Source organism: Aethalodelphis obliquidens, unplaced genomic scaffold (genome assembly GCF_003676395.1).
Source record: "Aethalodelphis obliquidens isolate GAN/ISIS:26980383/991018 unplaced genomic scaffold, ASM367639v1 scaffold40, whole genome shotgun sequence".
NCBI classification, from domain to species: domain Eukaryota; kingdom Metazoa; phylum Chordata; class Mammalia; order Artiodactyla; family Delphinidae; genus Aethalodelphis; species Aethalodelphis obliquidens.
In genome coordinates this window covers 3695568-3719724 of record NW_020837984.1, presented here as the reverse complement: position 1 = coordinate 3719724, position 24157 = coordinate 3695568, and positions in this window count along the sequence as shown.

The window sequence follows — 24157 nt, the reverse complement described above, 5'->3', positions numbered from 1 at the left end:
GATTTATTGAAATTCCTCATGGTACAGGCTCCCCAATTGCTTAGGTTATACTGTTTTAAGCAAATAATTACTTGATTTTTATTTATTTAGGAACATTCCTTCAATTAATCATATCCCATACCTCCTCTTCCCTCTCAAAGTTTGTTAAATTTAGTTTCTCAACATTTAAAGCGAAGACATATTTACATAACTTGTTTGATCCATAGCATTCCTATTTCTAGAACTGAGTAGACAGATTATCATGTAGAGGAAGCCAGACTACAGGGAACATTATTTCTGTAGGACTTACTGCAGAACTACGCAAGAAGAAAAAAATCATCTTATTCACACTTCTGCCTTCAACTCATTATTTTTCTGGTGTCCTCAGAACTCACATTTTATTATCCAGAAAAAGCTAAGTACCAACTAACTCAGCTTTTTGTAAGTTAAGGTAATATTAGGCCTGGGATATAGCTAAGTGTTGATCATTAGATCCAACAGATGAGGAGGACATCCTCGGGAGAACCCTATAGGGTTGCAGAGGTTTGGAAACAGTTTTTTGCATTGGGTACGGATGATGAAGCAGAAAGGTTTCAGTTGGAAGAAAGATGTAGGTTTGTTAAGACTGCTCAAAATCACCATAGTGTTAATTTAAGAATGTTCTTGAAAGGAGGAAAAAAACCTAGCTCTGTACTGGCTTCCAATTCATTGGCCAAACAGAAGAAATGTTCCCTTTTCCTAAACACCAAGTCCTACAGCTGAATGTTTAGATCATGTCTGATCTCTGCCTTGTTGATCTCCTGGCCAATCAATCACGTGGAAACAAAGCTGTCAGATGGCAGTGCCTTGAGTTTGCTGCCCTTTGAAATGTATTCCTTAGTTGACTGACATCACGCCAGCTAGTGAAAAATCCCACACTTGAGAGGTGCTCTCTTGTCAGCACTTCAGATTTGAGGAAAGTGCACTGGGGCAAACATCCTATATCTACCCCAGAGGCAGAGGGTCTCTTAGGAATAGTCAGATAAGATGCTTATTTCAGAATACTTTATTATGCATTTATTCTACAACCCCAAGACAGGACTTGCTACCCCCAGAATGCAATTATCCCCCATGGCTGTATATCCCAAGAAATTTATGTAACTCATGCTGAATACAGCTGCTAACAATAAGACCTATTGTTGTGTTGCGCTCTTCCAACATTAAAATAACAATCTAAAATCCCCCGGATAATTTTCCATAAATCTAATACATGAGTTCTTTTTTATTGAGACGTAATATCAGAAATTAAACCTTATAAGTATCCAAAAGCAATTACAAAATGAGGAGATTATGGTGGCAATATTGTAAATGGGAACTCACTTAAATGTCAAAGCACTTGCCATAAAAATGGCAACAATGATGCTAAACACAATACACTGAATTTTCAAATATTAATTCCTTTCTTTTTTTCTCTATTATACATGATGAGTTTCAAACAACCATCACCATACTGATTGTGGAAATAATAATATCATCACCATCATCTGCTGGTGAAAACACAAATGGCTCTGTCATTCTGTCCTAGGGGCACTTACTAACTAGAATCAGACATAAATCCCTAGAGGTAAAATGACAGGGCATTACAAGGCTCAGAGCTCAAAGCTTAATTGTAAACCTGCGTGCTAATAAGCCCGACTTTTAAAGATACCAGTCGTAGCAAAAATGGCAGTAAACAGAGAATTAGTTTTTCAGGCTGAGTGTTACTATTTGCTGGTCATAAAACGTTTTCAGCTTTGGAACATTTGTTGCTGTTGTTTGGTATTTACTTCTCTTCAGCTAGTTGATCCAGTTCAGTATAATTTGAGAACAAACTACATGCCTGCCCCTGCTTTCCTTCCTCCGTGAGCACTAATCAAGCTCCAGTTGTATACAGGCATCGTGCTAAGCAGTAAGGGAGATACTAAGGAAGCACATGGCATGGGCTTGGTCTGGAGTAACTTACAGTCAAGTGGGGGGGCGGGCGGGGGTAAAAGAGGTATACACGCCAACTAGAAAAACTCAAAGCAAAAATCAGGGAAACAGACTTCTCTTTTGGACTTATCGAAGTCCATTTCAGATAGGAGAAATCTACAGAAAATGAATAAGTGAACTAAACCCAGAGGCTTCTCAGCCCGGTTCGCGAAAAGGAGAGTTACTGAGGAACCTCCTCAGTGCCAGACCTCGGACTAGGTCCCTTGACTTGTGTGTTACACAGAACAACCCCTTTGAAACAGTTGAGGAGAAACACATGCCTCTCATTTTATAGATGATGAAAGTGAAGATGTTAAGGCCTTTCCTCACTTTTCAGATCTCAGCCCAAATGTTCCCTCTTACCTCAGGGAGAATCATTTAGGGGCTTTATGGCATTCCTGTGGCTTTGTGTGTATATCTTCACTATAACACTCAGCACGGTGAATAGTACACAAGTGCATGTCCATCTCTCCTAAAGGTAGGAATTGCCTTTACACCTTCCCACCTCCAGTGCTGAACACACCACCTTCTACTTCAACGTAACAGGTGCTGAACACGTGTTTGCTGAGTAGATAAGGAATGACAAACTGCTTGTAGGGCAGAGCTGGGATTAATATTCAGTTTTTAAAACATTCCAGTACTGATGCTCTTTCCACCATTCCCTGTGTTACCTACACAGAGAAAGAACTTTCTCAGAGGAAGAAACAAGTATTTAAATTCCATCCTGCCACTCTGTTTTTTTTGTGAGGGGAGTTCATATTTTAGGAAAACACCTGAGTAATTGAATGAGCCCACCAATGAGATAGGCACTCAGGTGGTATGCAGAAAAGTCCAGAGTATTCTTGGATCACTTCCACAAAAAAACAAAACAAAACACTGAACCTTCTCAGAATAAAAGACCGCTCTAGCTTTTGCCTGAAACACCTGCATTTGAGGTGTAAGTTTTCTGCATAATTACTCTGGTCTTTATACTTCATTTTAATCTCATTTTAGTGCCTATATAATCAATATTAAATTTATATTGGGAAACCCAGGCAGACAAAGAATTGCAAAATTGGATCGAATGATCTTTCTTTATCACATCATCGTGCTTAGGAGTGTGCAAAGGGGTTGATGGCTGCTTGATAAATATATGTGGTTGTTCACCAATCTCAGAATGTTAATATTTGACAGAGTTTCAAAATGGCTCCAGGAGCTAGTAATTTAATTCTAAGGTATACACACTACCAAAGAAAACAGATCATTAGAAATCTTTATTTTGTATGGGAAAGAGCAGTATTGTTCTTCTAAGAAACCAAATTCTAAAAGCATTTCTAATAGTCACAGAGGATCCTGGGAAGAAAGAAGACTGATGAAGCTGGGGGCTGCTTTTTTCTGAGTAGGTACCTTTCTGTGTGGGAAAGTTCTAGGCAGCAGTCAAGGGATCTTACTACCCTATAGGTATCTTATAAAGTGAAGTGTTAAAAATAGATTTTGAATTATAATCAAGTAACTTTGCCCATTTCAGAATCATACTGAATATCAAATAGTAGAAAACGTAAAAAAATAAGTTCGTGTACTGCAAAATTAGATATCTACACATATCAGAAGGAAATATGCAAATTATGTGCTTTCTAATAAGCTCTACTGTTAACTTCACAAGAGTTAACAGATCCTATTTGCCATCTACTTAACAGCAAAGCCAAAGAAAAACAGGTTTTTATTTCTTTTCTGTTGTTTTATTTCCTCCTTTTTTTTCCTTCCCTCCCTCCCTTCTTCCCTCCTCTTTCTTCTTTCTTTATTTTGAGGTGACTTGGAAGTATGTAATTAAAGTAAGTGATGAGAAGTGGTCTGTGCCCCTCTGTGGTTTCCAGAGAGTTTTAATTATTCATTTGATTTGTTGAAAGGGCCATCCTATTGGGTGTTTTGGTAAAGTCACATCGCTTTTTTTCTTTTTGAACAACAGATACTATGACAGTACAGAAAAGATCGAGAACCTTCCCTTGTACATAGTAAAGTAGGAAACACTTCCCTGTCACCCACGTCTCCTCTCTCCCCTCTTTTTGGTCTTTCCCTTTGTTCTTCCCTGATTTGCTTTTATAAATAACACAGTGTTTCCATTTCAGTCTTCTGGTCAAAAAGGAGAGTCAGGCGTTTCTACTGCAGGTTTTACTAGGACTTTAAACCAACATATCTAAGAGAAGTCTCACCATCCTCTTCTGTCTAACTCATGTGCACTATTTCTGTTAACACTCTCACCTTTCATTACAAAGTCCATTCATCTAGCTACCTCTCTTTAACAAGCGCCTCAGGTCCAGGCACTAATTCCTCCACAATTCATTTGCCACTGGTTCCTTTCTTTTCTTCCCTCTCCCAGAGATGCTGGGCTCATTATGTCATTACTGAGCTACTGCAATGACTTTTGTTGGGCTTTCTATCTAACAATTTCTGCACTTTAAAGTGCATCGGTTATTGACTCTCAGATTTATATTCCTGAAGCGTAGCTCTGGTCATATCACAACAAAGCCTCAAAACATTCCCTATCAACCTGGTGTCTTCCGAGGAGAGTTCAAACTTGGGATGCATATAGTGGTAACAAGTAGGTGAGTACAAGGCAGAGAGAAGTGCAAATAATAATACCTTAATTTCAGAATTGTTTGGAAGATTAAAAAAGATAATTTATAGCACAGGGCATGGTGCTGCTCATCTAATTTAAGCAACTACGTGTTAGTTACTATTGTTTTCCTCTATTTGGGGATAGTTGGAGTAATGGAGAAAAGAGACTAGTTCTCCCTCTCTGCTCTAACTAGACTGCATGGAAAATTGTGATAGTCTTTGAAATATAATAATTTTTAAGACAATTCCATCAGCACGTAGAATTAAAATCTTGGTTAAGAATTTGTTTATTGGGCTTCCCTGGTGGCGCAGTTGAGAGTCTGCCTGCCGATGCAGGGGACGCGGGTTCGTGCCCCAGTCCGGGAAGATCCCACATGCCGCAGAGCGGCTGGGCCCGTGAGCCATGGCCGCTGAGCCTGCGTGTCCGGAGCCTGTGCTCCGCAATGGGAGAGGCCACAACAGTGAGAGGCCCGCGTAATGCAAAAAAAAAAAAAAAGAAAAAGAAAAAAAATTGTTTATTAATTATTTTCATTTCTAATTTATTTTGGAAGCATTATCAAAACAAAAATTAAACAAATCCTTGCTGCAGAAACCCACATTAAAGCCTCATAAATGGAACTGTATTCTGTAATTTAAACTAGGCATTTTTAATACAGTTAAAAAATTACATGGCTGTATTATTCAAATGAGAAAAGTAGTTGATGTGCATTCAGATTAGTTCCTTTAATAATGCTTTTTAAAACTCTATGGCTATTACTGACGCAGTAGTACAATGATTATTTGCAATGCCCCATTGGCTTTGATGAAAGGGCAAAGAAAATGGTTCAAGTTATCATAGAGAAGCTAATATGAGGCAGTATAAAAAGTAATAAATATTTTTTAAACTCAGAAAATAAAAGGCACAAAGCGAAATATATGTATTCTACCCACTTATGTTCCCCAAAGAGGCTCCAGCTTCTAGGATTCAAGTATAAACTGAATTTATAATAGGTGAGTTTAAGCCCCTATTTACTCTTCAACTGAGTAGATAAGACTTGATTATGAAAGTTTTGAAGCTCCAGGAGAAGGCATACAGCAAGAAGGCTCAAGCTCAGGGAGAAAATTAGAAAAAGGAAAACTCCTATCTCAAAAAGGGATGTTAGAGAGTTATTTTATCCACAGGCTTTTTGACCCAGAGGGAGAGGATCCTAGGTATTTAGATCTGGTTTCCTGTTCAAGGAAAATAACTCACCAGAAATAAACATTTCTGATGATTAAGATTAGGCTTCTGAAGTAGTATGACCTTGTTCTGAGGTTGCCACTAAAGATGGTGTCACCACTGCTGTCATTTCTCAGCTGCCCCACAGGACCCTCTGAGGGATGTATTTCCAGAGCAATTAATTACAAGAGCCTGTGGACTCTGGGAAAACCCCACGCTTGCTTTATGATGATGTGGCAAATGATGATAGGCAAGCTGATGGTAGAGAACCTTCCTGTTGTTCTCAAAACCTCTACATCTGAGAGTTAATTATTCCCCCTTACTGCTCTTCATGCCCTGTGTTTACACGTCTCTGGTGTCCCATTCAGTCTTTGGCAGATGTCTGTCTGGATGTGGTTTTCCTGATTGTCACTCTTCATTGTTCCTTTTTCTTATATCTTCTTAGTAGGGGAGATGACATATACTTCAGTACCTACTCAAAGGCCCAAGCTGATACCGCCATTATCCTGTTATCTAGAACTGTATATGATTAAGCGTTATTAATTTTCTATAAAAATCATCCATTTGATAGTTGCCCTTTTATATGCATGGTCTACTAATGGTAACTGGGATTCATACAGGGACACACTGGAAATGGTCAAAATCAACCTGTACTCTTAGCTCCACAGTGACCCCTGCGTTCTGTTGTGTGTATATGTCAACAGGAAGTATAGACTCTTAAAATCCTTGACACTTGTTTCTGAGGATTATACTCCATTGTTTGGAGAAACTGAATGTAAGTTACAGTATCTAGCCTGAGTGGGCCCCTGATGTCCAGCAGGCTAGATCCAGGTCAAGTGGCTTCAATTACAGATGATCAATACGTGTCTTAATACTCCCTAACTTAAAAACAATATAAAATGTACCCCATAGTATATTTATTTCTCTAGTTTATATTTTCTGTAAAAGATTCGTCTCTCAGAATTTTAGATACAGAAGAACACATCACAGTTAGAGAAATTAGGTAAAGTAATTTTATCTCCAACTATAACTGGGGAATACTCGGACAGATTACACAGTATACCATGGTGGTTGGAACAATGGGTGAAGCTAGCTATCTGAATTTGAATCCCGGAGCAATTCTTGTTGGCTTTGTGATCTTGGGCAAGGTCTTTGCTGTGTTTTAGATATCTTATTTGTTAAATGGAGATAATACCACTATTCACCTCCTAGGGCCATTTTGAGATTTAAATAAGTTAATAGGTATTAAGTGCTTAAAATATTTCCTGGCACAGACTAAAAGCTCAATAAGTATAATTTCCATGCAAGCTTTTACTTATTGTAAGAGTTCATAAGACCCAAATTGCAAAATTCAGAGATACAGTTGACTTAGAACACATTTGAGATACAACCCCTTTAATCACAGCACATTTAGATAAATCCTACAAGAAGAAATTTCAGACCCTTTTACTGGATAAGCCCAGAGTGTTTTGAATGAGGAAAAACATAGAAAGTTGGAAGGTCACAATTACCCTAGAAAAAAAACTTTACATTTTAGGTGGATTAAAATATGCCTGATTTTTCCACCTCCTAGAGTAATGGAAATAAAAAAAAAATAAGTGGGACCTAATGAAACTTAAAAGCTTTTGCAAAGCAAAAGAAACTACAAACAAGTTGAAAAGACAACTCTCAGAATGGGAGAAAATATTTGCAAATGAGTCAATGGACAAAGGATTAATCTCCAAAATATATAAACAACTCAAGCAGCTCAATATTAAAAAAAAAACAACCCAATCCAAAAATGGGCAGAAGACCTAAATAGACATTTCTCCAAAGAAGACATGCAGATGGCCAAGAAGCACATGAAAAACTGCTCAACATCACTAATTATTACGGAAATGCCAATCAAAACTACAATGAGGTATCTATCACCTCACACCAGTTAGAATGGGCATCATCAGAAAATCTACAAACAACAAATGCTGGAGAGGGTGTGGAGAAAAGGGAACCCTCTTGCACTGTTGGTGGGAATGTAAATTGATACAGCCACTATGGAGAACAGTATGGAGGTTCCTTAAAAAACTAAAAATAGAATTACCATATGATCCAGCAATCCCACTACTGGGCATATACCCAGAGAAAATCATAATTCAAAAAGACACATGCTCCCCAATGTTCATTACAGCACTATTTACAATAACCAGGTCATGGAAGCAAGCTAAATGCCCATCGACGAATGGATAAAGGAGATGTGGTACATATATACAATGGAATATTACTCAGCCATAAAAAGGAGCGAAATTGGGTCATTTGTTGAGACGTTGATGGACCTAGAGACTGTCATACAGAGTGAAGTAAGTCAGAAAGAGAAAAACAAATATCGTATATTAACACATATATGTGGAACCTAGAAAAATGGTACAGATGAACTGGTTTGCAGAGCAGAAATTGAGACAGATGTAGAGGACAGACGTACAGACACCAAGGGTGGGAAAGCAGCGGAGGGTGGGGGGGGTGGGAAAGCGGCGGGGGGTGGTGGTGGTGGTGTGATGAATTGGGCGATTGGGATTGACCTGGATACACTGATGTGTATAAAATGGAAGACTAATAAGAACCTGCTGTATAAAAAAATAAATAAAATTCAAAAAAAATGCCAGATTTATACACTCGATTTCGCATTGTATTGTATTTATACTTCTGTCTCAAAAAGTAAACATGTTGAGTAGACAACCAAGCTTACCACTAATTATATTTTTCCCATTTGAATAGGAACCACCAGGGTGAGAACATCCTTAAAAAGGAAGATAATGAATCTTTTGGTTTTATTATACCACACCTTTTTCTTCTACCTTTTTAAAAATTTTTAAAGAAAAGAATGTAGTAAAATTTTAAAAATGATATGGGGGGGCTTCCCTGGTGGCGCAGTGGTTGAGAGTCCACCTGCCGATGCAGGGGACAAGGGTTCGTGCCCCGGTCCAGGAAGATCCCACATGCTGCGGAGCGGCTGGGCCCGTGAGCCATGGCCGCTGAGCCTGCGCGTCCAGAGCCTGTGCTCTGCAACGGGAGAGGCCACAACAGTGAGAGGCCCACATACCGCAAAAAAAAAAAAAAAAAAATGATATGGGATTATACTATGAGGAGGGGGTATGGTATATTGAAGATGGCTGCATACCTTACTTTTCCTTTTGCGATGTGCATCTTCTTGAACCTGATCTTTTCTTAATGACTTGATTGATTAGGGGATAGACGTGATGTTCTAGAATGTCTAAGGCTAGGTCAAACCGCTCTTAGAATGTTTGTTCTTGGGGAAGCCAGCCTCTGTGTAAGACATCCCACTTACCTGAGATTGCCATGCTGTGGGAAGATCAAGCTAGCCATGTGGACAAGCCATATAGAGAAAGATACACAGATAGTCCTAGCTGTTCCAACCACCCAGTCTAGGCATCAAACACGCGAGTAAAGAAGCCGTTGTAGACATTTCAGTGCCAGCAGGCACGGAGTGGAAAAGAATCAATGAAGCTACTCAACAGGCTGAACCAAGACCCCAACTGAGCAGTCCCAGCCAATAGCACTCTTCCAGGCCACCTTAGCTGAGGCCCCAGACGTTATGCAGCAAAGATGAGCCATTCCACACTGTGCCTTACGCAAATTCCTGACCCACAAAATTGTGAGCATAATAAAATGCTTATAGTTCTACTCCAGCAATTTTTGGAACAGTTGTTAAGCAGCAATAGATATCTGAAACAAGGGGAAACAGGGTTATGTGACTGAGATTCCGTGATCTCAGTCCAAACTTTAAAGTTTAATAAGACTGGGTCTTTTCTTTGCTCCTTGCTCGTAATTCCTCCCTAAAAAAACAAACAAACAAACAAAAAACCTCAACAGATAACAGAAACCTCACCTGCTATTGGTTTGCTGCCATTTAAATATCCTTGTTTCTCTTTGATTGATCTTCTGCCAGTGACCACCAAAGTCTACAGGACTTCCCTTTGCAAAACATATGGATCATGCTGGAAAGAAAAGGCTAAGGTTTGCATATGAAATAATCAATATTATGCCTTGGTTTCACTATTTGAAGACCTACTTTCTGTCACCCAGTAAGCCCGGAAATAAAGGAGCTATTATCATGAACATGACATGTAGGTGTTTAAATTTTAATGACAAAATTATAGCTCAAGTACATGCCAAGGGAGGAAAGAAGGCAGGTACAGGGCCACACATAGCTCACCAGAGAGCCTGCTAAGTACGTGCGAATAGCACTTGAGCACGCATGCCTAGAGGAGTAGGTCTGTTGTACCTTTAACAATGGCTTGTTCTGTTTCCAATTAAATGCTGGTTCCTTTAGGAGGTACCATTCCCAAAGGAACAATTATTTTTGAGTCTCTAAAGTCTCTGAATAGTATATTTTAACTCTGTCAACTCTCATTGCCTTCTGTAAAACATCACGAAAACTCAAGGTTAGAATTTATTTTACAAAGAAGGAACGTTTTGTTTTGTTGTGTTTGCCTACAAGGAGAGAAAAAGTAAACACACATGGTCTTAAAGTGTTCAGCTGTTTAAAACTCTAGCTTACTAGTAAAGAAACGTAGTCTCCTATAACCATAAAGCATTAACTCACGTGTAGTCCTATTTTTCCGTGTTTCCTTAGAAGACCTCTCTTCTCTTCTTCGTCTTCTCTTCCTCTCCATCTTTTGACTGATAGCTAAGAATGGCCTTTTATTTGGATTCTCCAACTAATGACATTTTTTAAACCCAAACACTATCATTTTTTGGGGGTAGGCCTTATTTGTTAATTTGGAACTTGTGTTAAATATTTACTTTAACATTCTCTTGAGATCCATGGGGGATTGACAAGATTAGGAGTTTCCCAGTCAGGGCTGAGATGTCTTTCTGTGCTTTTTATCTTCTTCCCTAGATGAGAGAGAAGAATGATCTGCTGCTCTGAAAACTGTATAATGTGCTGGATTCACAAGCACTTGTCATCACTCATTCGTGGTCCTATTCCTAGATGATTCATGATTTCATTGTAGTCTGTCCGTACCATCTATTTATCCATCCAGTAATCTATATAATTATTATTTCTTAAGCAGTTAGTAAACTAGACAGTCTGGTAAGTGTTGAGGACACTAAAATAGACTAAGGCATGGTCCTCTCAGGGAGCAAAGATGAGAGTCATTGAGTTTGCTTTAAATAAATATTGGGTCTTAATTAGTCTACCAACTTTGCCTGTAGGTATAAAAGCTGTCTTTCACCCATAAAACACCCAACTTATTAGCAAGGTTATCTTTCTCAGCAATTATTAAGTTTCCATACTGATTTAAGTAAAATCTATATTACCTTTGGCTTTCCAGATCACTGCTTTGGCAGAAAGAGATAAGGCAGGTAAAAAAGACTGTGGAATAATATAACATATTATCAACTATAACCTCAAGGCAAAATGTGTTCAAATTTCATCTAAATGTGACCGACTGTTAAGAATATTATGTGCTTCTTAAGATGAGTAAAATCTAAGTCTCTACGTATATTGGCATGTGCTGTTAAAATGCATTTTCATGTTGCATCATGGAAAGATTTGCATAGCTTAATATAACCACAAAGAGGGTATCAATTTAAGTATCCAGTGAACCCTTCAACCTGTGGAGATTTTCTTCTTACAAATGAAAAGCTAAAACCGTTACTCACCTTGCTCCCAGAATAGAACCAAGGGGGGACTCCCGATGGAACTGAAAAGGCATACAAATGCAAAATGGATAAAAAGAAATCCTTTCCATTTTTTTTTCTTTTCTTTTTTTTTTTTTTTTTGCGGTACACGGGCCTCTCACTGTTGTGGCCTCTCCCGTTGCGGAGCACAGGCTCCTGACACGCAGGCTCAGCGGACATGGCTCACGGGCCCAGCCGCTCCGCGGCATGTGGGATCTTCCCGGACCGGGGCACGAACCCGTGTTCCCTGCATTGGCAGGCGGACTCTCAACCACTGCACCACCAGGAAAGCCCATGTCCTTTCAATTTTTTACAGACATAGCCTGTAATCAACCCATGGATTTCATTGCTAGTGAGAGAAAATCACTGAAACAACTAACTTTGTAGGGCTTCAGAATTTTTATGAATAAGAATAACATTTTCCAGATCTTCTAGTGGGATCAAAAAGCACTGAAGGGAAGACAAGAACGAAGACATCCTCATGCTTCTGGGCATGATGTAATACTGTACAGGGACTGGGAGCCCTGCCTCCTACCCCAGCTGTAGAACTCACGAGGGTCCTTGGCTCCCACATGTTCCCCACAAGGGCAGCCTGATGATTCTGTTGGGGGAGGGAGCCTGAAGCACAGATTCCACTCATGGTTTTCCGTTTCTGAAAGCTGGGCCTGTTCTTTTTACTGAAAACAGGTCCACATTCTTAACTCAGAGCTCCATACCCATCTGTTCAATAACAAAGTAAGGGGTACTAGACATAGCATGAAATGACTCCTTGGGTTAGGTTTTCTTTTTGTTCTTCTTCACCTGGAGTTTAATTGGATGACTGCTAAGACATTCTATAGCTGCTCCTCTCATGTCTACTTCCTTGTGCCGTAAATATTGCTCCTGCTTTCCTTGAGATAGCTGTCTGGCCTCTTACACGGGCCAGATGACCTGTGTACTTGGGGGAAGAGAACAGTTTGTCCAAGAAGTAGAGACAATAAATGTCACAACTGATAGAATATTGACAGAGGATTTTTAATTTTAGATAAAATAATGCAGGGATGCTTTTCTAATCTCATGGCCATTTCACTGAATAATGGTTGCATTCATTTTGCTACTAGGCCTTGGTGTCCATATAACAGAGCAAGGGATTATTAAGTTAAATGGGCATGGAAAAGAGTGATTTAATTCTCCTAGGAAATATGGGATGTAGCAAAGCCACTCTTTTCTTCACCTCTGCTTTTTAAAATAATAACTTTTCCTTTTATCTTAATAATATTAGTACCTGTCCATTGAGGGAAAATGTAAATAAAACCCATCCGTCATTAACATTTCGGAAGGTATCTGTTCTCTCTCTTTTGCTTTTTATACATATATACACAATTTCTCCCTACCTCTCTCTATATAGTCTTTCTCTTTCATCCATCCATCCATCCATCCATTATCTATGTACTAGACCACAAAACCTTAGCACCCTCTTCCCCAAACTACTCAGTTTTGAGAAGGCCCCCAAAGGTTCCCCAGATTGTTCACAAACCAGTCTGTCAGCAAATATCACCACGATGCATCTGCCATGTTTTCCTCTCTTACTTAGGTTCTGATTTGGTGTCTGGGTCTCAGAAGTTCAAGGAGTAGCAGTTGTTACTGCTGATGGTGGCTTTCATGAAAATGTCTGTGGCCAGGCCATGGGTTTACTTGGGGTTTTGTTCTTCTGGCAGCCCAGGCCAAAACCTGGATTGCCAGGATTGATTTTTTTTTTTCTTTCTTTCATAATACAAATTCAATCTGTAAGTAAGTCCTGACCCTTCTAGTATAATATAGCATCACCTCTGAACTAAACAACAGCCCCTTAGTCAATCTCCCTGCTTCCTGTTCTCTACAAAACAGGGAATTTTTTTTAACCTAAGCGAGATCACACTTGCTTTCACTAGGAATGCAGTGGTCTCTCAGCCATGTCCCTGCCTAGGATCACCCGTTTGACCTTGTCTGCTTCCTCTGGTGCTTTGTATTCCTTAGCACCAGTCTCCTTACAGTTCCTCCAGCTGTCAAGATCTCTGCCACCTTGTAGCCTTCACATGTATTCTCCCCTCCATCTAGCATGCCCTCCAGATATCTGCAGGGCTCACTCTATCTCTTCATTCAAATCTCTTGAAATTTCTCTGTGTTAAGCTACCCCAATTAAATTGATCCCTTTACTACCATACCATTCCTTCTCTGACTGTTTTTTGGATAACATTTATCACTATATAATGTATTATAATCTAATATATAATATTTTTATATATTATATTTAATATATTAGAAAATATGATATGCTTATATATAACATGATTATAGGCCATATGTATATTATATATTTTATATAATTATAACTATATTATATATTTTATATAACTATATCATATATATTAATTTTGTACTTGGTAATTGTTTCCTGTCCAAGAGCAGAAAATGTGTTTTATTCACTTTTATATTCCCAGCAGCAAAACCAGTGACTGTTATGAAGTAGTTGCTCAATAAATATTTGTAAATTGAATGGGTTTATAAACAAATGGAAGTCATCAATCCTCAGGGGGCCAAAGTTAGGCTGAAATCTGTGTTTAGATGAGAAGAATAGTATTTGTGCCACACTGTGTCACTTGGGGCAACATATTAACTTTTTTACCCTAAGAGTATCACAGAATCTGTGATCTTTGCTCATGCCTCAAACCAAGAAACAAACATTCACTAGCAAAATCCTGGCTTCATGTTTGTATGCTCTTTTGTCACAAGATGGAATTAAATCAGTTCATGCCTGAGTCTTCAACTTCCCCCCCAACATTCCCTCTTTCTAACTTCTTTTACCAATCATCTCTCCCTACACACAAGCGTGCATATCAAGCCTTCTCACTCCTTCATGTAGAATAGAAGACTCATAACAGATACAATTCCATTATCGGTCCACAAACAACAACACCTTTATTATTTTTTTTTCTACAACACCTTTGTTGTTAGCAAGATAGTACTTTATCAGTATTTTGTAATTGTGTAGAATAATTTATGTATTTAACCCTCTTTTCGGTTATTAGGCTGTTTCTGATTTCTTGCTCTTACAAACAGAATTACTCTGAATATCCCTGGGGCTGATTGCTGACTCAAGGGGTTCACACCTTGTTAAATTTAATAATCACCCTCCAGGATTATTAACACAATTTGCACACTTAGGAGCAGTGCCTGAGAAGGCCCATATTTTGTCACTTGCACAGCACTAGGTCTTTTCAATCTTTTTGATCTTTGAAAATTATAGGCCCAAATGGCATCTTGTTGTTTAAAAACATTTATATTTCTTTAATACTTGGTGAGTTTTAACATTTAGTAAATATTTGGATATCCTCATTCATGAACCTGATTTATGTCCATTAGTAATGATTTGGTTATTTGACCATTTTCTCTAATAGTATTTGCTTTTACTTTTACGTTTAAATAAATAAGGTCTTTATTAAGAATATTAAATATTTACAAGTAGAAAATATTTTATTAAAATTTTACATTGGTCCTTCCAGTGACCAAGAGTGAGATGACTTTGTATCTGGCGCCTTGGAGGAACCATGGATCAGAACCCCACGTTGGCACTGACAGTGGCTCATCTGTCATCTCTGAATTTCCTTTGATACTCTCTAGGACTGGACTCCCACATCTTCTTGTCTTTTCTGTATTGAAATGCTTCCTCAAAAAAAGTTTTTAAAGGGCACGTGGGACTAATTTTCTCAGTCTTGGATATCTCCAGAGGTCTTTATTTTCTCCTTTTAGCGTGGTTGACAATTTTTAGCTATGACTTCGTTGTCATCTTACATCCAGTATTGCTGTTCAAAAAGGCCAGTTACATTCTGAGAAGACCTCATGAAATGACAGCCAACATGGCAGGACACAGGCTTATCCTCTTGCCTCAATCTGGGATACCTCTGAAGAGCCGTCTTGGCTTCTGAGCTCCTGGTGGAATCAGATGAGGCATCTGTTGGTACTGAATCTCAGCTTTTTTTCTCCCCCAGTCCTGCAGCTCACGTTGCCTCACAGGCGTCTTGGTTTTGGTTTTGTTTGTGAGAGTGCTCCCCAGTAAACTTCCTGTGTGCAAATCTGCATCCGTAAGCCTATTTTCAGGGCACATAATCTAAAACAGTTGTTCCCAAAAGTGGACTGAGGGAAAAAACCAGACCTTAAATTAGGATGTTGGAACTGAATCATTGGTGAATGGTTGGTAATGAGGGCACCATCACTGGTGGCAGGTAGAGTACAGATAGGCTCTGGAATGCCTTTGTGTTGCAGTGGTTAAAACTTTCACCAGTGGTGAACTGGCATGGAAAATTAGGAAGGAGCTTAATTGGAAGTGCAATATTTTAGGGGCCTGAGAAGTTCAGTGTGTGTAGTAATTATATGGGATATGGAATCCTATAACTCTTAATGATTATAGGCTGTATTTTGGAGAAAGACAAAGAAATATGAAGAACGATTTATCACCAACTTAATGTAAACAGTAAAAGTCAGAAAGGGTCCTTCAGAGCATACAAAAGTATGCTATTTCTTGCAACCAGAGAATAGAAAAAGCTGAAGATGATGCCAGGACTTAATTAAAAAGATAATAGAACTTCTTAGAAGGTTGAGTTCTCAATCTGGCAAACTTTCTGTGCTCTGACCCTGGTTGGGAAGGAAAGGGGCTCTGGACCTTGGGATTAGATATTTGAGTCAAATCCTTTAATAATAATGAAACCACATATCCCCCTGAACCTTCTGGGTTTGTAGAAGTTTCCCACTCCTCACTGTTAAAGGCCTGAACTCCATACTTAAATAAAATGCAGAAAACCTTGTGTAATAAGACAGGATGTACCCTCTCTCCCCAAGGATTTACCCTGACAGCCTCTCCTGGCCACAAGACCAGTAATTAGGATGAAAATACATGGTTCATCGGGGAAAGTTCTGGGCTTTTCAAGGGATAAAAGGAATTATACATTGAAAGATCTGAAAGACCTAGCCAAGGTATACTGGCGAGAACCAGGTAAGTAGTTGATGCTGGATCAAGGAGAACAGGATATGAAGTTGGACAAGGGAGAGTTTATTGAGTTGGGAATGCTCTCCTATGATAAAGGAATTCACACCCTGCCAGGGACCCTGTGAGGCAGTGTTTCTTTCTATGCTTCTAGATGGTCACTTGGGAAAAGGAGTGGTCTGCAATGAATAAACTAGAAATGACAGAATTTCTATGGTAGTTGATGGAAGAAGGTATCAAAAGCCTTAGAGAAGTGGACGTGCTAGAGTGGGTATATTTCATAAGTCCAGAAAACCTCCTGCTGACTGTGTTCTGCGGGAGAACCCATTCAAATAGGCTAGCCAATAGTACGCATTTACAGACTTGCCCTAGGAAAATGATAACTCTTCCGTCCTCTAATATAGCCCAGTGATCTCATGTCACACAACCCAGATGAGCAAGAAGTGGTGAGGATGCTCATATCATTGGTAATGTATATGTGCCCCAGAGAGTGAGAGAGAAACCTATTAAGGTTCAAAGACCTATCACATTAGTGAAGTTTATAGAAGTTGAGTGATCTGGGGCATGCTAGAGCATACTCTTCTAGGTAAAGTATAAATTATTAGGTTTCCCAGGTCCCACCACTAAGAAGGAAGAACAACTCTTGGTAAACCTATTTGAGATAGAGAGGCAGTTCATTCTACACTTTGGTAGAATATCCATCTATCAAGTGACATGGAAGGCTGCCAACTTTGAGAGTGGCTTACACCAGGAGTGGACTCCACAGTAGGTCCAGACTCTAGTATAATTAAATCTGCTATCTGGGCCATATGACCCAGCAGACCCTATGATTTTAGAGGTATGTGTGGTGAGAAAAGTTGCCATGTAGAGTTTATGGAAAACCTATATTTCTGGAGTAAAGTCGTACCATCTCTGACAGATACTTGTGTAGCATTTATAGCTCCTGGCATGCTAATGGTCCTTGATAGAGATGAAGTGTGCCAGTCCATGAGAGATAAAGTAGCCATGCACCTAGGACTGCTCATCATGAGCTTGGTTCTTTCAGATCCAGTAAGTTATAAGGCTGGATGGACTCTGTAGCAGTCCATTGTAAGATGGAAATATTTCATCCAGGACCAAGTATAGGCTAGGTCAGAGAGCACTTAATAGCAGAGGAGGTGCAAGAGGGGGGATTGATCACACAATATATTACCCAGAAGTTACCAGCCTGAATGAGCTATAGAATGGCTCAGCTGTGTCACCAGTTTGGAGATAATACCCTATGAGGATCGAGTACCACTACCCAAGATATAAAGTACAAATCAACAACTTTTATATATGCTGTATTCCACAACAGGTGGGTAATACATAGAGACAGGAAGCAGAAGTGGACTTACAGTCATTCCCAGGAATACACTTAAGGAATTTTTGTTTTCCTTCCCTGCAACTCTAAGCTTTGCAGGTCTGAGGGCTTGGTTCTTAGAGGGAAGATGTTTCTTCCGGGGAACACAGCAGTATTCTTGTTAAATCTAAGTCTGCCACTTCACATTTCTTACACTAAGAAACTAGCAGGCAAGGAAATGTGTTCTGACCCTTAGGAAGAGGTACGGCTTCTACTACACAATTGGGGATAGGGAAGAATGCTTGTCAACTAGGTGATTCACTGGGTGTCTCTTGATACTCCTTTGCTCAATATTTATGCTTAATGGAAAAGGGAAGCAGCCATGGGCTGAGAAAGTCATGAAAACCAGGGGCTCAGACCCCGCCCCCGCCCAGGGTTGATGTACATCATCCATCCACATAAGCCACCTAGACCAGGAAGGATGCTAGCTGAGGTTGGGGGGAATAGAGAATCTTAGAAGTGGAGGATAATATCAGTTGTAGTCCCAAGAGTAAGTGTAACAGCAGGGGCAGTTCGTCCTACTAATCTCCCTTTTGTAAGTTTTCCCAAGCAATAGAATCAACCAGAATTCTGGAGGAGATGCTCCTAGATGGGGTAAACTTATTATATGAAGCAAATAAATCTTAGTAACATGAGTGTGATTAGTACCCTCTGGCATGAACAAGGCTCTCATTCTCCCAATTGCCGGGAGTGTAGGCTGCTGGCCAATCACAGTTGACTCTCTCCAAGGCTAAGGAAGCTGATTCACACAACGTTATAACCCTTCTTTGGGTAAGCTTATACAGTTGTCTCTCAGTATCCTTGAGGAGTTGGTTTCAGGACCCCTGCAGATACTGAAACCTGTGAATGCTCAAGTGCGTTATAGAAAAATGGTGTAGTATTTGCATATAACTTGTGCACATCCTCTCATGTACTTCAGATCGTCTCTAGAATACTCATAATACCTAATACAATGTAAATGCTAAGGAAATAGTTGTAAATACAGTGTAAACGCTATGTAGGTAGTTGCTGGTGTGCAACAAAAGTTTTGCTTTTGGAGCTTTCTGGAATTAAAATCTTTTTTCTTTAATTTTATTTTTTTATTTAAATTTTTATTGGAGTAGAGTTGATTTACAATGTTGTGTTAGTTTCAGGTGTACGGCAAAGTGAATCAGTTATACATACACATATATCCACTCTTTTTTAGGTTCTCTTCCCATATAGGCCATTACAGAGTATTGAGTAAGAGTTCCCTGTGCTTTACAGTAGGTCCTTATTAGTTATCTATTTTATATATAGAAGTGTGTATATATGTCAATCACAATCTCCCAATTTATCCCTCTGGCCCTCTTACCCCCTGCTAACTGTTAAGTTTGTTTTCTACATCTGTAACTCTGTTTCTGTTTTGTAGATAAGTTCAGTTGTGCCTTTTTTTAGATTCCACATATAAGCAATATCACATGATATTTGTCTTTCTTTGACTGACTTACTTCACTTCAGTACTTACTTCAGTATGACAATCTCTAGATCCATCCAGGTTGCTGCAAATGTCATTATTTCATTCTTTTTTTATGGCTGAGTAATACTGCATTGTATATATGTATCACATCTTCTTTATCCATTCCTCTGCCAATGGAAATTTTGGTTGTTTCCATGTCCTGGCTATTGTAAATAGCGCTGCAATGAGCATTGGGGTGTAGGTAGTTTTTTGAATTGTGGTTTTCTCCAGATATATGCCCAGGAGTGGGATTGCTAGATCATACGGTAGCTCTGTATTTAATTTCTTAAAGAACCTCCATACTGTTCTCCGTAGTGGCTGTACCAGTTTACATTCCCACCAAGAGTGTAGGAGGGTTCCCTTTTCTCCACACCCTCTCCACCATTTATTGTTTGTAGACTTTTTCATGATGGCCATTCTGACTGGTGTGAGGTGATACCTCATTTTAGTTTTGATTAGGTTGTAGCTGCAGATACAGGATGAACAGATACACAGAGCCGACTATAAGTTGATCCATCCAGTGGCAGAAAGGCCTTGTTTCAGTTTGGGAGATCTCTAGGAGCTTTCCCAGCTCCAGAGTCCCCGAGGGTTTGGCTGAAACCTCTGTTGTATCTGCATCACAGCTCAGCCTCTCCCATAGCCCTATCCTGCTTTCCTCACTTCATTCCAGATGTGGTTCCAGAGATGGCAGACTCCCCAGTAAACTTCCTGTGTGCACCTTTCCATCTTAGTGTCTGTTTCCTGGGGAGCCCAACTAAAACAGAAGATTGAACCAATGGAAAGACATGTCATGTTTTTGGATGAAAGGTTTCAATACCATATGTTAATCATAGTTGAGTTAAGTTTTAAGTGCATTGCTGGCCCCAGTAAACATTCAGACAGATTTTGTAAATTAGATAGGTGATTCAAAAGTTCATATGGAAAAAGAAAGAAGCAAGAATATCCAGGGAAATGCAAAGAGGATGTTAGTTGGTCAAGCAAATTCTGTATGTAAGAACAGCTACTTCTCCAACCTCACAACTGTTAAAGAAACAATCATTTATAGCCAAGTAATTTTTCTTTAGAATTTAGTTTTTAGTAATGTTTATCCTGTATTGAGATAAAATAGTCAGATATAACCAGGTTATATATAAATGATGGTAATTTTTAATAATGTAGTGAAATTCTGAAAGAATTGATTCATCACCAAGGTGTTTTGTATCCAACTTGGGCCTTTATTACCAACTAGCTCAATCTGGTTTGGTGTACAACCTTATATTCTTATAGGAAACATACTCATGGCAGAGTATTCTTTTATTAGTACTATTTTTTGCTTGTAGTGATATATTCTGTAATGGTAACGCAGTTATATGAAGTAATGGGGCATCATCGTTAATTTTCAGGAAAAGATCAAGATAGTAAACATCTTCAGAGGCAAAGGATTATGCAATTCAACTACAAAGAAATTGTCTCTCACATGGTTTACATTTTCCTGTTTTTTAAAAACAGTAATAAGTCATCAGTCATAAGTACTGACCTCTAAGAAGTCAGTAACTGATCAGTAAGTCAGTAACCTACTGACCTGGAAGCTTAGACTCTAATTTCTCTGTTTGATTAAGGCAGTGATTATCTCTTGATTTTCTTCACAGTGAAAATGAATACCCATTAAATGACAAAATCATGTCCACAAACTGTATGGTGTTTCAGACTGAAGGTGTGAAGGCCAGGGAAATTTGGTTGGTCATTAAAATGGTACTGGGGCTGAAACAATTGCTATTTGTAATTGTTGCACCAGTTCTTTATGCTTTCTTTGTATGCAAAGACAATGTGGCTATGTCAAGAAAATAATGAGTTGATAATATGGGGTGAGATAAAAGCAATTTCTTCTTTACAAAGAATCCAACTCTCTTATTACTTCTATAAGCTAAAGTATCTTTACCTTTGCTTTACACCCACTACTAGGAAATTTTAAAAAAAGATTGGGATGTACTTGCAAATTAGTAGCTACTCCAACTGGAAAATAGGCACCAATATAGATATCCTTGTGGCTAAAGCTTTATTTAAGAAAAAACTCTTTTCTAGGATGACTACTCTGCCACCTGTATGCTGTGTTTCTGTTCAAGGGTAGTATTATGCTTTGTGTCAATCCAGGACTTCGCTGGCCCCATGTAACTTTGTGATTCCGTTTATCCTTAACCCAGACTCTGCTCCAACCAAGCCGCTAGATAGGCTTCTGTTGCTGCTGCCCATTCTTGGTGTTAACTCCCACCTCAGTGGCATCTCGACCGCCCTTTCTCTTATCCACATTTATCACTTCCTTCAAGAACCAACTTCCACATTTTCTCCCTCCAAGAACAAGGCCTGCTTTTACTTTACCTTTTTGAGCTCCCACACTTTTTAAGTTTTCCTTTTCTTCTTGCTCATGTCTATTCTGCAGAACTTAAAGCTTCATGTTTTATCTATCCCAGTTAAACTCAAGGAGCATTGTGTTGCGTTTTCTTTTATGCACCTAAAGAACTCATTTATTCACATAGTAGTTACTTGATACATACTGTTTACTGTGAATTTATTTCTAGAGATGATTATTGTCTCTTCAGTATTGATTTTTTCTTTTACCTTGAGCTGAGATGGAGTGAAGGCAAAATAATTGCAAATTTCAACTTCCTGAGTAGTCATTGACTGAAGTGACTAAATGAATCATGCTATTTCCACTACTCTGGCTCTACTTTCTCATCTACCCTTATCCCCAGCCTCTTCCAGTCTCAGCTGCTGTGTCAACTTGTATCAGTGCCCAGGGTTCAAATGCTTTATCAAAATTACAAGTCACGGGCTTCCCTGGTGGCGCAGTGGTTGCGAGTCCGCCTGCCGATGCAGGGGACACGGGTTCATGCCCCGGTCCGGAAGGATCCCACATGCCGCGGAGCGGCTGGGCCCGTGAGCCATGGCCGCTGAGCCTGCGTGTCCGGAGCCTGTGCTCCGCAAGGGGAGAGGCCGCAGCGGTGAGAGGCCCGCGTATCGCAAAAAATAAAAAAAATAAATAAATAAATAATAAAAAAAAAATTACAAGTCACCAAGAAGTGTAGTTGGTTTTGCAGATAGTTCTGCCACCATGTTTCTTTAAATTGAAGTAGTTGTTGAATTTGGGCCAAAGATGACCCAAATATAAAAGAAAAGCAATCTGCTAGCGGGAGTTGTATGGGGAGGTATCAGCGTCCACCGTGGCTCGTTCAAATCCAATCACTTGATGCTCAATCTCTGAGGAAAATGGAGACGGTGATCTGGTGAACATAGTGTTCTGAGTGGCTACAGCTGTGTGGGCAATGAAGTTCTGAAACTTTAAAGGCCTGGAATCTAATACTTGCTCAGATATATTTGTGGAATAAACAGGTGAATGAAAAGGAATGAATAAATGGTATTTGTAGATTTCTGTTTCTCAGAGGGTCAACCATGTCAGAGAAGACATGGGTAAGAATCTCTGTAATAAGGCAAGCTTAATGCTGACAGCCACTACCCATAATATTAGCAGGAACACAGCTATTAGAAACTGGCCTAGGAAGCTCAAAGCACCCTGAGCAAAATTAAAAATAAATGTGCAAATGGGATTATTTTTCTGTCGCATTGTAAATCTATGTGCAATATATAAATATGACCATCTGCCTTCCTTTGAGGAAAAAACTATTAACCAGTAAATTCCTAGTGTAAGAATAAGTTTTGTTCTCCTGCCCTTTTCTGCCACCTTTTCTTCCACATTCCAAAAGTTTCACCTGAAAGATTATTGGTATTCTGGTGACAGGCTTTAAACCACAGCACACAGCTAAATGGGTGTTTATTTGAAACCTTTCTTTAGCATAAAGGTAAAGAATGATTTGTTTTGCATCACGATGATAGAGAAGTAGAAACAAGTTAGAAGTCACAAAATGAAACATGGTTTGCTAACTTACAACTAACTTTTCTAGACATTACCTATTTCTTGAGCCTGTTATGAGTAAAGTTCTATCAAATGCTATGGATTAATTTGAAAAAGAACATGTTTGAGCACCGGTCCTCAAAGAGAATGCAGTCTAATTTGGGAAAGACAGAATACATATATATGATAAAGACAAAATGTGTATCTGATCAAAATTATGATAAAAGCCGGTAAATAAATTCCACGTAAGTGATGCAAATAACAGAAAAGCACAGTTGCAGGTGAGTTGTGATAAGGATGACATTTTGTAGGCAACTCAGAGAAGGCTTGTGCCTTCACGGTAAAAATAGCTCCCTGAAAACAGTACAGTAAGTCAGCCTTCTTTAAACACCGTTCTGACATGTGAGTGATAACCATGTTAGATGATATTTTTCTGAATAAAAAGAGGGGTTATATATGAGGCATATAGGGGCAATAATGTGATGGCAAAAATAATCATTCCACTGACAAGTCATGGGGTCCACACTTGGCCAGAGACACAAATGTCAGTGTAACTCCTATGTTGAGCAACTGAAACTCAGGGAAGGTAATCATAAAACAACTTTATATTAATTTCCTCTCTCCATTTAAATTCATCTTTAAATTCATCTCCATTTAAATTCATCTTCTTCTTTCTCTGTTCCTGGCAGGCCCCATAACATTTCTCTTTACTCTCAAATGATAAAAGAGATAAGAGCCAAGTTCAATCACAAAACCCAGGCTCAGTTCAGTAATAAGCATGATTAATACCAGCAAAAACAAGTAATATTCAGAACCCCAGATTTGTTTAAAATTTAGACTCCTCTCCTGCCCCCGGCAGCAGGTGGGAAGTCTGCTCTAAGGACGAAGGGGTTGCCGTCTTTTCTCTTACCCCATCTGAGCTTTCATGCTCCTTCCACTAGCTTGTTCACCGTAACAGTTTCTGACCACTTGGG